Source organism: Cherax quadricarinatus, chromosome 14 (assembly GCF_038502225.1).
Source record: "Cherax quadricarinatus isolate ZL_2023a chromosome 14, ASM3850222v1, whole genome shotgun sequence".
Lineage (NCBI taxonomy): Eukaryota > Metazoa > Arthropoda > Malacostraca > Decapoda > Parastacidae > Cherax > Cherax quadricarinatus.
In genome coordinates this window covers 10,012,848-10,023,575 of record NC_091305.1, presented here as the reverse complement: position 1 = coordinate 10,023,575, position 10,728 = coordinate 10,012,848, and the positions used below count along the sequence as shown (strand labels likewise).

Genomic DNA, 10,728 nt, shown 5'->3' with positions numbered 1-10,728 from the left:
CAACCCTTCCTCAACCCTCTGGACAACAGTTTTGGTAATCCCGCACCTCCTCCTAACTTCCAAACTACGAATTCTCTGCATTATATTCACACCACACATTGCCCTCAGACATGACATCTCCACTGCCTCCAGCCTTCTCCTCGCTGCAACATTCATCACCCATGCTTCACAACCACATAAGAGCGTTGGTAAAACTATACTCTCATACATTCCCCTCTTTGCCTCCAAGGACAAAGTTCTTTGTCTCCACAGACTCCTAAGTGCACCACTCACTCTTTTCCCCTCATCAATTCTATGATTCACCTCATCTTTCATAGACCCATCCGCTGACACGTCCACTCCCAAATATCTGAATACATTCACCTCCTCCATACTCTCTCCCTCCAATCTGATATTCAATCTTTCATCACCTAATCTTTTTGTTATCCTCATAACCTTACTCTTTCCTGTATTCACCTTTAATTTTCTTCTTTTGCACACCCTACCAAATTCATCCACCAATCTCTGCAACTTCTCTTCAGAATCTCCCAAGAGCACAGTGTCATCAGCAAAGAGCAGCTGTGACAACTCCCATTTTGTGTGTGATTCTTTATCTTTTAACTCCACGCCTCTTGCCAAGACCCTCGCATTTACTTCTCTTACAACCCCATCTATAAATATATTAAACAACAACGGTGACATCACACATCCTTGTCTAAGGCCTACTATTACTGGGAAATAATTTCCCTCTTTCCTACATACTCTAACTTGAGCCTCACTATCCTCGTAAAAACTCTTCACTGCTTTCAGTAACCTACCTCCTACACCACACACTTGCAACCTCTGCCACATTGCCCCCCTATCCACCCTGTCATACGCCTTTTCCAAATCCATAAATGCCACAAAGACCTCTTTAGCCTTATCTAAATACTGTTCACTTATATGTTTCACTGTAAGATAAGATAAGATTTCGTTCGGATTTTTGACCCCGGAGGGTTAGCCACCCAGGATAACCCAAGAAAGTCAGTGCGTCATCGAGGACTGTCTAACTTATTTCCATTGGGGTCCTTAATCTTGTGCCCCAGGATGCGACCCACACCAGTCGACTAACACCCAGGTACCTATTTGCTGCTAGGTGAACAGGACAACAGGTGTAAGGAAACGTGTCGAAATGTTTCCACCCGCCGGGAATCGACCTGGGCCCTCCGTGTGTGAAGCGGAAGCTTTAGCCACCAGGCCACCGGGCCACTGGTCCACACACCCCCTACCTTTCCTAAAGCCTCCTTGTTCATCTGCTATCCTATTCTCCGACTTACTCTTAATTCTTTCAATAATAACTCTACCATACACTTTACCAGGTATACTCAGCAGACTTATCCCCCTATAATTTTTGCACTCTCTTTTATCCCCTTTGCCTTTATACAAAGGAACTATGCATGCTCTCTGTCAATCCCTAGGTACCTTACCCTCTTCCATACATTTATTAAATAATTGCACCAACCACTCCAAAACTATATCCCCACCTGCTTTTAACATTTCTATCTTTATCCCATCAATTCCGGCTGCCTTACCCCCTTTCATTTTACCTACTGCCTCACGAACTTCCCCCACACTCACAACTGGCTCTTCCTCACTCCTACAAGATGTTATTCCTCCTTGTCCTATACACGAAATCACAGCTTCCCTATCTTCATCAACATTTAACAATTCCTCAAAATATTCCCTCCATCTTCCCAATACCTCTAACTCTCCATTTAATAACTCTCCTCTCCTATTTTTAACTGACAAATCCATTTGTTCTCTAGGCTTTCTTAACTTGTTAATCTCACTCCAAAACTTTTTTATTTTCAACAAAATTTGTTGATAACATCTCACCCACTCTCTCATTTGCTCTCTTTTTACATTATATATAACAAAAGAAAACTCCACATTCCCTACCTTAGCACTAAACTTATACATAAGAAAACACACGTTCAACTAAAAAAGTTTGATACCCCCCCAAAAAAAAACCAACCATCACACATAACATACATTTAACTAAACTAAAGACAGCCCACAGCTTCAAATACAGGTGGGTTTATTACATCCAAAATTGCAGCCATAAACACAATATGCAATATAACCCAAAGAATGTCACATGTATTTACATTTTACATAAAACTGTATGTACGAAGACATTCTCAATTATCCAAAAATTCTTTACACACTTATTATTGTTGTATATTAAACTTCATATCAAATACATAATACGTAACACCTCAATAAATTACGAAACAAATAAAGGTTAGAAAATAACAATCTCCACACCTCACCACAGAAAAACTAAACACAGTATAATATAACAAATGATTCGTCCCACCTCACTTCCATACACTACATTCATCCTACAAGCGAACAAACACTACATCCCACAAGCGAACAAACACTACATCCCACAAGCGAACAAACACTACATCATCCTACAAGCGAACTTACACAATCACGTATATTTAGTAATATTTTGCAAATATAATTTCCATTTTTAAGTAACAAACTTCTTCTACCATATAATAAAAAATACATAGTAATTACTATTAAACATTAACTTAAACAAGTACTATATTCTTACTTTACAGACCGCAGCATTTCTTGCCTCACCATCCTAACCCTACTTAACACATTGTACATCAACACGTCCTTATATACCCATCACGTCAATAATATTCATTGAACTTCACCGAATACTAATATACAACCCATACTGAGTACATGAAATTCTCTCTTACATACTGCTATATACACTTAATGTATGATAAAAATCACACATATTACATTATCTCATTATTAACAGTACATTTGGTACACAGACATATTTATCACGCCCGCATGTCCTTTGCTTTGATACAACCACCAGTCCTGATAATACATTACAACCTATTCCAAATTTAACTTATCCATTACATACATCAGTAAACCATCCTGAGTATGACCGTATACTTTTCACATTCACACAAATATTGCTCATTTCCATGTCCATAAAAATCTTAACAACTTTTCCCTTACTAACCACCACAAACTTACTTAAAACACACTCCACAACTACGCTGCAATTTCACACCATATCAAGGAACTCCTCATACGTTCCCAAATTCTGAGACGAGCCCGGTGCAAACCCTGAAATTCCTAACACATCCCCCCCCCCTTTTTTTTCTCTCTCTCACTCCGCCAGCAAACCTCTGATATTCATACTTTGATATCCTTCAGGAAAACCCCTTTCCCATCTACTTCCGTATATCCCCCTATTACGACTAAGTTTTTTGTACATTGTTGCAGCCAATACCTTCTTTCGCACCACCCAATCCCCATTATCCCTCATGGCCCATGATACGAAAACAAAATCCGCTATGATGTACACCAAAGCACGCTGCACAGACTCTTCCACACCTCCCACATCTAAACTCAATGCCCTTAATACCGATATCCCTCCCCCACCTACCCTCCTCAAAATCCCACCCATCCACTCCCGTATACACTCCAAATTTTTACAAAAATATACTACATGAAAAGCTGTCTCCCTATCCCCATACGCCCTACATACGTCCTCCACCATCAACCCTCTCTCCCGAAGCACCACACCAGACGGCAATATTCCATGAAGGAAACTAAACATTACCTCTCTCACTCGCGGTCTGATGCGCGCCAACCGCAACCTTGGACCCAAATGTCTTCCCATGCATACATTGGGTATATGCCCTCAACATTCGCAATCATCCTCACCCCTACAGCACGCTCCAGAACACCTAGCCGTATCCTAGACGGATCTCTAACATACAATAAAGCTCGCAGCACATCCTCACACTTTCATCTCTGATCCTACCCACCACCTTCGTGCCTCCTCATATAATGCTTGCACACCCTTCCCCACACGACCTTCCACTCGGAGAAACCCCCTCTTCAAATATATACACTTAACCCTTAATCTTATATCTATTAAACCCAATCCACCTTTGTCGACCGGTAGCATAACAACACTCCTACCCAACCAGTCACACCCAGAACCCCATATATAACGAAAAACCTTTTTTAGCATTCTAGTTATGTCCGGTCCTGCCAATGGATATACTGCTGCCACATGCCAGACCATACTATATAACATTACATTCACCACTATTACACGTTGATGTATCGTCAAATGCATGGGTCTCAAAACATTTAACCTACCCACCAACCTATCCACTGCCCTCCCAGAATTAACCATCCGTGCCTCCCCGGCATTCCCCATATAAATTATCCCACACACCTTTAGTCTATCCACCACACACCAACGCACAGCTGTTTCCCATCGCGCCCTCCCTACCCAATTCCCTAAGACCAATAATTTCGATTTCTCCACATTCACTTTTAAACCTGTAACTCCTTCAAAACCACCAATTACATCTTCCACCTCATGTAAACTTTCCTCCCTGCTCATTAGAATTGTTGTATCATCCACATACCCTATTATTCCCATCCCTCCATTCTCCACACCACGATCCACCCCTAAACATTTCCCCACTGCCCCGTAAAAAGGGTCCTGTATACAAGCAAACAACAGTTGAGACAGAGGACAACCCTGCCTTATGCCTCTACCCATTGAAACCCACTCTCCCAATTTCCCATTTACCTGCACACGTACACCTACCCTATTATACAGTCTCAATCCAACGCACCATCTCTTCCCCAAAACCCTGCCTCTGTAAGATATGCCACAGTGCCTCTCGTTCTACGCAATCATAAGCAGCCTGCCAATCCAATGCTAAGACACCTCCCCCCCCTTTATTCTCCCCCTCCATACTTTCCACAAAATCTTTTATTATTCCATGTCCCTCATACATCATCCTCCCAGGCACCCCATACTGGCCTCTCGCAACAACTCTATCTATCACGCACTTCAGCCTGTTCCCCAAGATTTTTGCGAATATCTTATAATCAGCACACAACAACGACAACGCCCTGTAGTTCTGCACTGTAGTAGGGCCTTCCCCTTTTGGAATCAATACTACCACTGCAGTACGCTGCAACTCACCCATCCTCCCCCTCACTTTTCATCACATTCATCAGGTTCACTAAAAAATCCTTCAACACACTCCAATGCTTCACATAGAATTCACAAGGTAACCCATCTATACCTGGCACTTTACCTCTCGCCATATTTTCCAAAGCTCTCCATACCTCCCCCTCTTCAATATCCCCTCCCAATGCCATACGATCACTTCCACTCAGCACACAAGATACATTCTCTCCCAATCTCTCTAAATCCTCACCGTTCACTCCTACACTCCGCAAATATTTTCCAAACCAACTATCCATAAAACCACTCATACCCTCAGTAGTTCGCAACTCCTGACCCTTCGTATACCCACCTAAGTTCTCGTGTACTACCAGCTTATCAATCTCCATTGCCGACCTGCGTCTCCGCTGGCCCCGTAACACACAGGCTGACGGCCTGTCACCCCAAATCGCCTCCTCTAACCCACCTTGCACCCTCGCCTCATCAAATCTCTCATTGTGCATATCTCTTATCTGCCACTTTAACACTTCAATTTCCTCCATTGGATACACACCTTCCACAGCACCCCTCTCATAACAACCCTGCAACTGCCCCTCTAAATACTGTTGAAGCCCATATGTCATCCATGCCTCATTCTTTCCCCTTCTCACATAATATTGCCTGATCCTCCTCTTCGCAACCCCATCCCACCACCCCAATAAATCGCTTGCACTCTTACCCCCACCCCATAAGTCCTCCCACAAACTTTCAAAATCCCCTCCCTCCACCCCCTCACCCAGTAGTCGTACTTTCAGCTTCCAGTACCCCAAATATCTCTTAGGCAAACCATCCCAATTTAAATCAGCAAAAACCGCCCTATGATCTGAATAAACGACATTCACCGTCTGCACCCGCGTCACCCTCACTCCCCTTGTCACATACAACCTATCTAGTCGTGCAGCATATCCCTTTCTATGAAATGTGTGCTCTATCTCGCAATCCCCTCCATCAACTATATCCCTCAATCCCACACCTCTCAATAGATCCCCTAAACCTGCCAAAAAAAACACCCTGCCCCTCTCGGTTCCACATCCTTCCTTCGCACCACACAGTTCCAGTCACCACCAACTATTGTCACTGACGGTAATGACCGCAAATAATATACCAATACGTTATTCACAAATTCATTCTTTACCCTTACATCATTCTCAGCTGGCACATACACACAAACTACTGCCATCCTCTCACCTCTCCACCACCCATCTATTCTTAATGCACGACCCCCCCCCTTCACTCCTAAGAACAACAAACGGGCTCATCTCTCGGATCAGGATTCCCACCCCTCCCTTCATTCACTCCGAATACATCACAAACACTCTGTACCCATCCACCTCCAATTCCCTTCCCAGCTTGAAATTATGTTCCTGTACAAAAACAATGTCTATAGCATAACGTCTTAAAAATCCCTTTACCCACAGACGCTTCTCACTCGCACACAATCCATTAATATTCACTGTCATGCACCGGAAACCTACTTATGTGATTTCACCCTCTGCCCCATTTCACCTTTCACTGACACGCTTCCAGTGTGTCTGCTTCTTCCACTTTTCTCTCCACTGCCCACTTGTGGCTTCCCCTGATCCAGCACCGGACCAGGCATACCTTTAGAGCTCCCACGCACCACATCAACCCACGGCTTTTTCCCCGGTCTCTGTGCCGGGGTCAAAACATCATCCGAGTCGGAATATGTCGCCGCCCTCTTATGGTTGACACTCTCTGCATCCATTTCCAACTCACTGGATGCCTCCCTGTGAATCTCAGCATTCACCTCAATCACGTCCACCACTCCTGGCGAGTCATCTGCCATGTTCGCCAATCTTCCAAGTTGCTCATCTTCAATCTGAACAGTACTCCTCACCATTCTCAAGTTATCCTCAGAAACGTTCTTCTCAAAGGATTTTTCCTTCACATTCACCAGTAGGCCTCCCTCTACCTGCATGTCACCAATCTGCACAGTCTTCCCGGTCTCCAAGGCAGAGGCCTCACATCCCACTGTGACAGTGATGGGCTGGTACCCACCAGTGGCAGCTCACGCTCCACTTCCTCACTCCAGGAAGTGCCACTTCTATGTACAGGTGACTCATCAGCATGACCCACCTTCGGTTCTGGCTCTTTCACCATCTCACTACCTAGTTCCTGTCTCCGCTGCCATCGCCCACACTGGGCCACCATATGGTCATATGCACCACATAACCTACACGTCTTCTGCTGCCCAGCATAGCACACCATTACCTGCATCCTAAATGCGTCCAGTATGATGTAAGACGAGATGGAATGCCTCAACGTCATCTTGAGCGTGAACGTACCATCCGGCAAGCCGGCATACGCCCCATCCGTCCATTTACCAGCCATAGCCAGGTGTACAGGTCCATACTGTTCAAATACATTCCGCAGATCAGTCTCGTCCACCTCAAATGGCACATTTCGGACTTTCACCCATGTGTAATGCCTAGACACGTCGATGAGTAGAACACGTATCGCTGAATTAACGTCCACGCTCCTGTCCTGGTACTTGTCAACCAGCCGTTCATACACTCCAGCTGATTTCAACTTGACGAAAATACGATAGGCACCATTTAGCGCCACACCATACAGTTCTTGATCCGCAACACCATAGGTGTCACGGATAATTTGCGGTAAAAGCACTTGGGCAGACTGAGGCGTTATTGCACCACGCACCAATTCAAGGCACACCGTGTGCACACGCCTTCTCACAGACTGCGCCATGTTGTGAAAATATGTTTTTGTTGTAATAGGACATGTCAGGTATTCATTTTATATTGTTAAACTATGTAAAGTTTCATTTTGATGTGTTTTCTGTGGGTACAATGGATTGGCGGCAACTATTAATAACTGTTATACTTTAGTGAGGTTTGTCTTAGCGTGTATTGTTTGCTATAACAAGATGTTATAATACTTGTTCCCGCCAGGAATAACCTGGTACTAGTAGCACAAAAGAATGTTTTGTATTCCTGTACTATTATTATGCATCCTTTATACTTTTGTAAGGTTTCTAATAAAAATATATAAAAATAAACTCTATGAACTAAACCCGAATCTTTTGAGAATGAATCTCAGGCACTACAACTGAGCTACGAGTCATTATGACTCACTAGGCTGTGTTCTTCAATAATAATTCTTTGTTTACAATTACTCCTTTCATTACTTAATGACACTGCATTATTCATGAAGCCTGCTATTGCTTCTCCCTTTTCCATTACATGGCATTTTTCTTCAAAACGAGACCCCTTAAGGAAGGTTCCTTGATGTTGGTGAGGGGCTCTTGATTTAGGGAATTGGATCTGTGCTCCAGTTCCCCGAATTAAGCCTGAATGCCTTCCACATATCCCCCCCCCAGGTGCTGTATAATCTCCCGGGTTTAGCGCTTCCCCCTTGATTATAATAATAATAATAATTCAAAACGAGAGATGCCAAGCCCATGATGATCCTTTTCAAATCACTTGTTCTCTCTAGGCTGGAATACTGCTGTACATTAACATCTCCATTCAAAGCAGGTGAAATCGCAGATCTAGAGAGTGTACAGAGATCCTTTACTGCACGTATAAGTTCTGTCAAGCACCTTAACTACTGGGAACGCTTGGAAGCACTTGACTTGTACTCGTTGGAACGCAGGAGGGAGAGATATATCATAATCTACACTTGGAAAATCTTGGAAGGAATGGTCCCAAATCTGCACACAGAAATCACTCCCTACGAAAGTAAAAGACTGGGCAGGCGATGCAAAATGCCCCCAATAAAAAGTAGGGGCGCCATTGGTACACTAAGAGAAAACACCATAAGTGTCCGGGGCCCAAAACTGTTCAACAACCTCCCATCAAGCATTAGGGGAATTGCCAATAAACCCCTGGCTGCCTTCAAGAGAGAGCTGGACAGATACCTAAAGTCAGTGCCGGATCAGCCGGGCTGTGGCTCGTACGTTGGACTGCGTGCGGCCAGCAGTAACAGCCTAGTTGATCAGGCCCTGATCCATCGGGAGGCCTGGTCATGGACCGGGCCGAGGGGGCGTTGATCCCCGGAATAACCTCCAGGCTCCAGGTATTAAATTCCGTCACCCATCTGCCACTTGACTGAATATATCCAAGTCGTCTTGCAGGTATTTGCATTAATGTTTATTATTTATTTTGCACCATCTGCAAAAATGTTTTAATAATTTTTTTATTAATTCTTGATGGTCATCTATATCAGTTAGAAAGAGAGTCGGGGCAAGTACCGAGTCGTGCAGCAACCCGCTGTCACTTATTATAACTGTTCACGTGTCCCAGTCAAACATATGACACATCCACTCATTCGTCTGTCTTTCATGAGTAACATTATATATCGATAACTCTCTAAATTTTGTTTTAAATTTTGGCCGATTATTTTCCAATTTATTGGTAAATTTTTTGATATGATACACATTAATCTCCAATCAAATTTTAGTATATTAAATTTTTTTCCTTCTGTTATGAATTGTGATATATATAACCTTTTTTTTATTTTTAAACCGTCCCCAAAATTTTTATATTTCCGTATTCGGTGTTGTCATTTCATTTAATTTGGTCCGACAACGTGGTTTGAGGGGGTAGGTTCGAAGGGGACATTTTTCGACCCAGGGGTCCCAAAATTTCCACTTGTCTTGTCTTGATTTAAAAAAAAAATCTTTTTATCATTTCGTTTTATTTGTTACATTCAGAAAATCAATTTCCACAGTCCTTTAAACCTGGTTGGTCGGGCTCTGGTGGTGCTGGGTTGCAACCCCATGGGAATGGCCTCTTCATTCTTTCATTCCCCGTTCTTTGTTTCGGTTTTCCCGATTTCCATTGAAAAAAACATTTGACTGAACACTGATACATATACACCTTTAGGTTAAATTAATTAATTGGGTTTAAAGCCTATCTACTATACACAAGGTCATTAAGTCTTCACGTCACTTGTTCGCTATTAGTCAAGAATACTTTAATCTCAAAAAAGGAAACTATTAGCGCATATAAAGCGAGATACCTCTCAGTGTATATATATATATATATATATATATATATATATATATATATATATATATATATATATATATATATATATATATATATATATATATATCTGTACTGATATAGCAGTAGTAATAGTTATTATTATTATTATTATCATTATTATTACAGCGTTTGTTGTTTAATTATAATTATGTTTTACATCACGTCACTCATTATAACTATTAAAGAATAATATAGTGTTGACTTACGAATAAAGCTCAGTGTACCATTTTGCACACTGAACCATTTTCTATGAAGGTATTGCCTGCTGGCTCATCCCTCCTCCCCTAGCATGGACTAGAGCTTGTTGCCCGCTGCGAGAAGGTCGAGAATCATCATGGAGAGCCATGACTCTCGTCCATACAACTCAGAGCAAGAGTGAATCAACATTTCTCGATCCAGGTGAGCCACAGGTAAACAGAATGAAAGCTGGAGTGTGTTGGAAGACAGTACGCGAGTGGCGGGCTGCCAGGGCTTTCTTCATCTTTTCACCGTTATTTCGTGACGTGATACTTGTATCCATGTGATCCTGGAACACACGGAGGGAGGAAGCGCAGGTAAATACTCGGACGGACATGAAATGGTGATTTGCAGCGGAGTTTGACGAGCCTAGTCAGAAAAGTCGATTACCGCTTTCCTGTGCTGGAAAACCTC

At 42.9% G+C, this 10,728-nt stretch overlaps 1 protein-coding gene across 3 annotated transcripts in view; it reads left to right on the top strand.

Moving 5' to 3' along the window:
- The first annotated feature begins 10,327 nt into the window (after positions 1-10,327).
- Positions 10,328-10,728, top strand: part of LOC128695372 (protein Star-like) — a 20,401-nt gene continuing 20,000 nt past the window's right edge. The window contains exon 1 of one of the 3 annotated variants that reach the window (XM_053785911.2): positions 10,328-10,476. The gene's annotated coding sequence lies outside the window, so the exon portion shown is untranslated. The other 2 variants (XM_070084837.1, XM_070084838.1) reach the window with 2 other exon arrangements.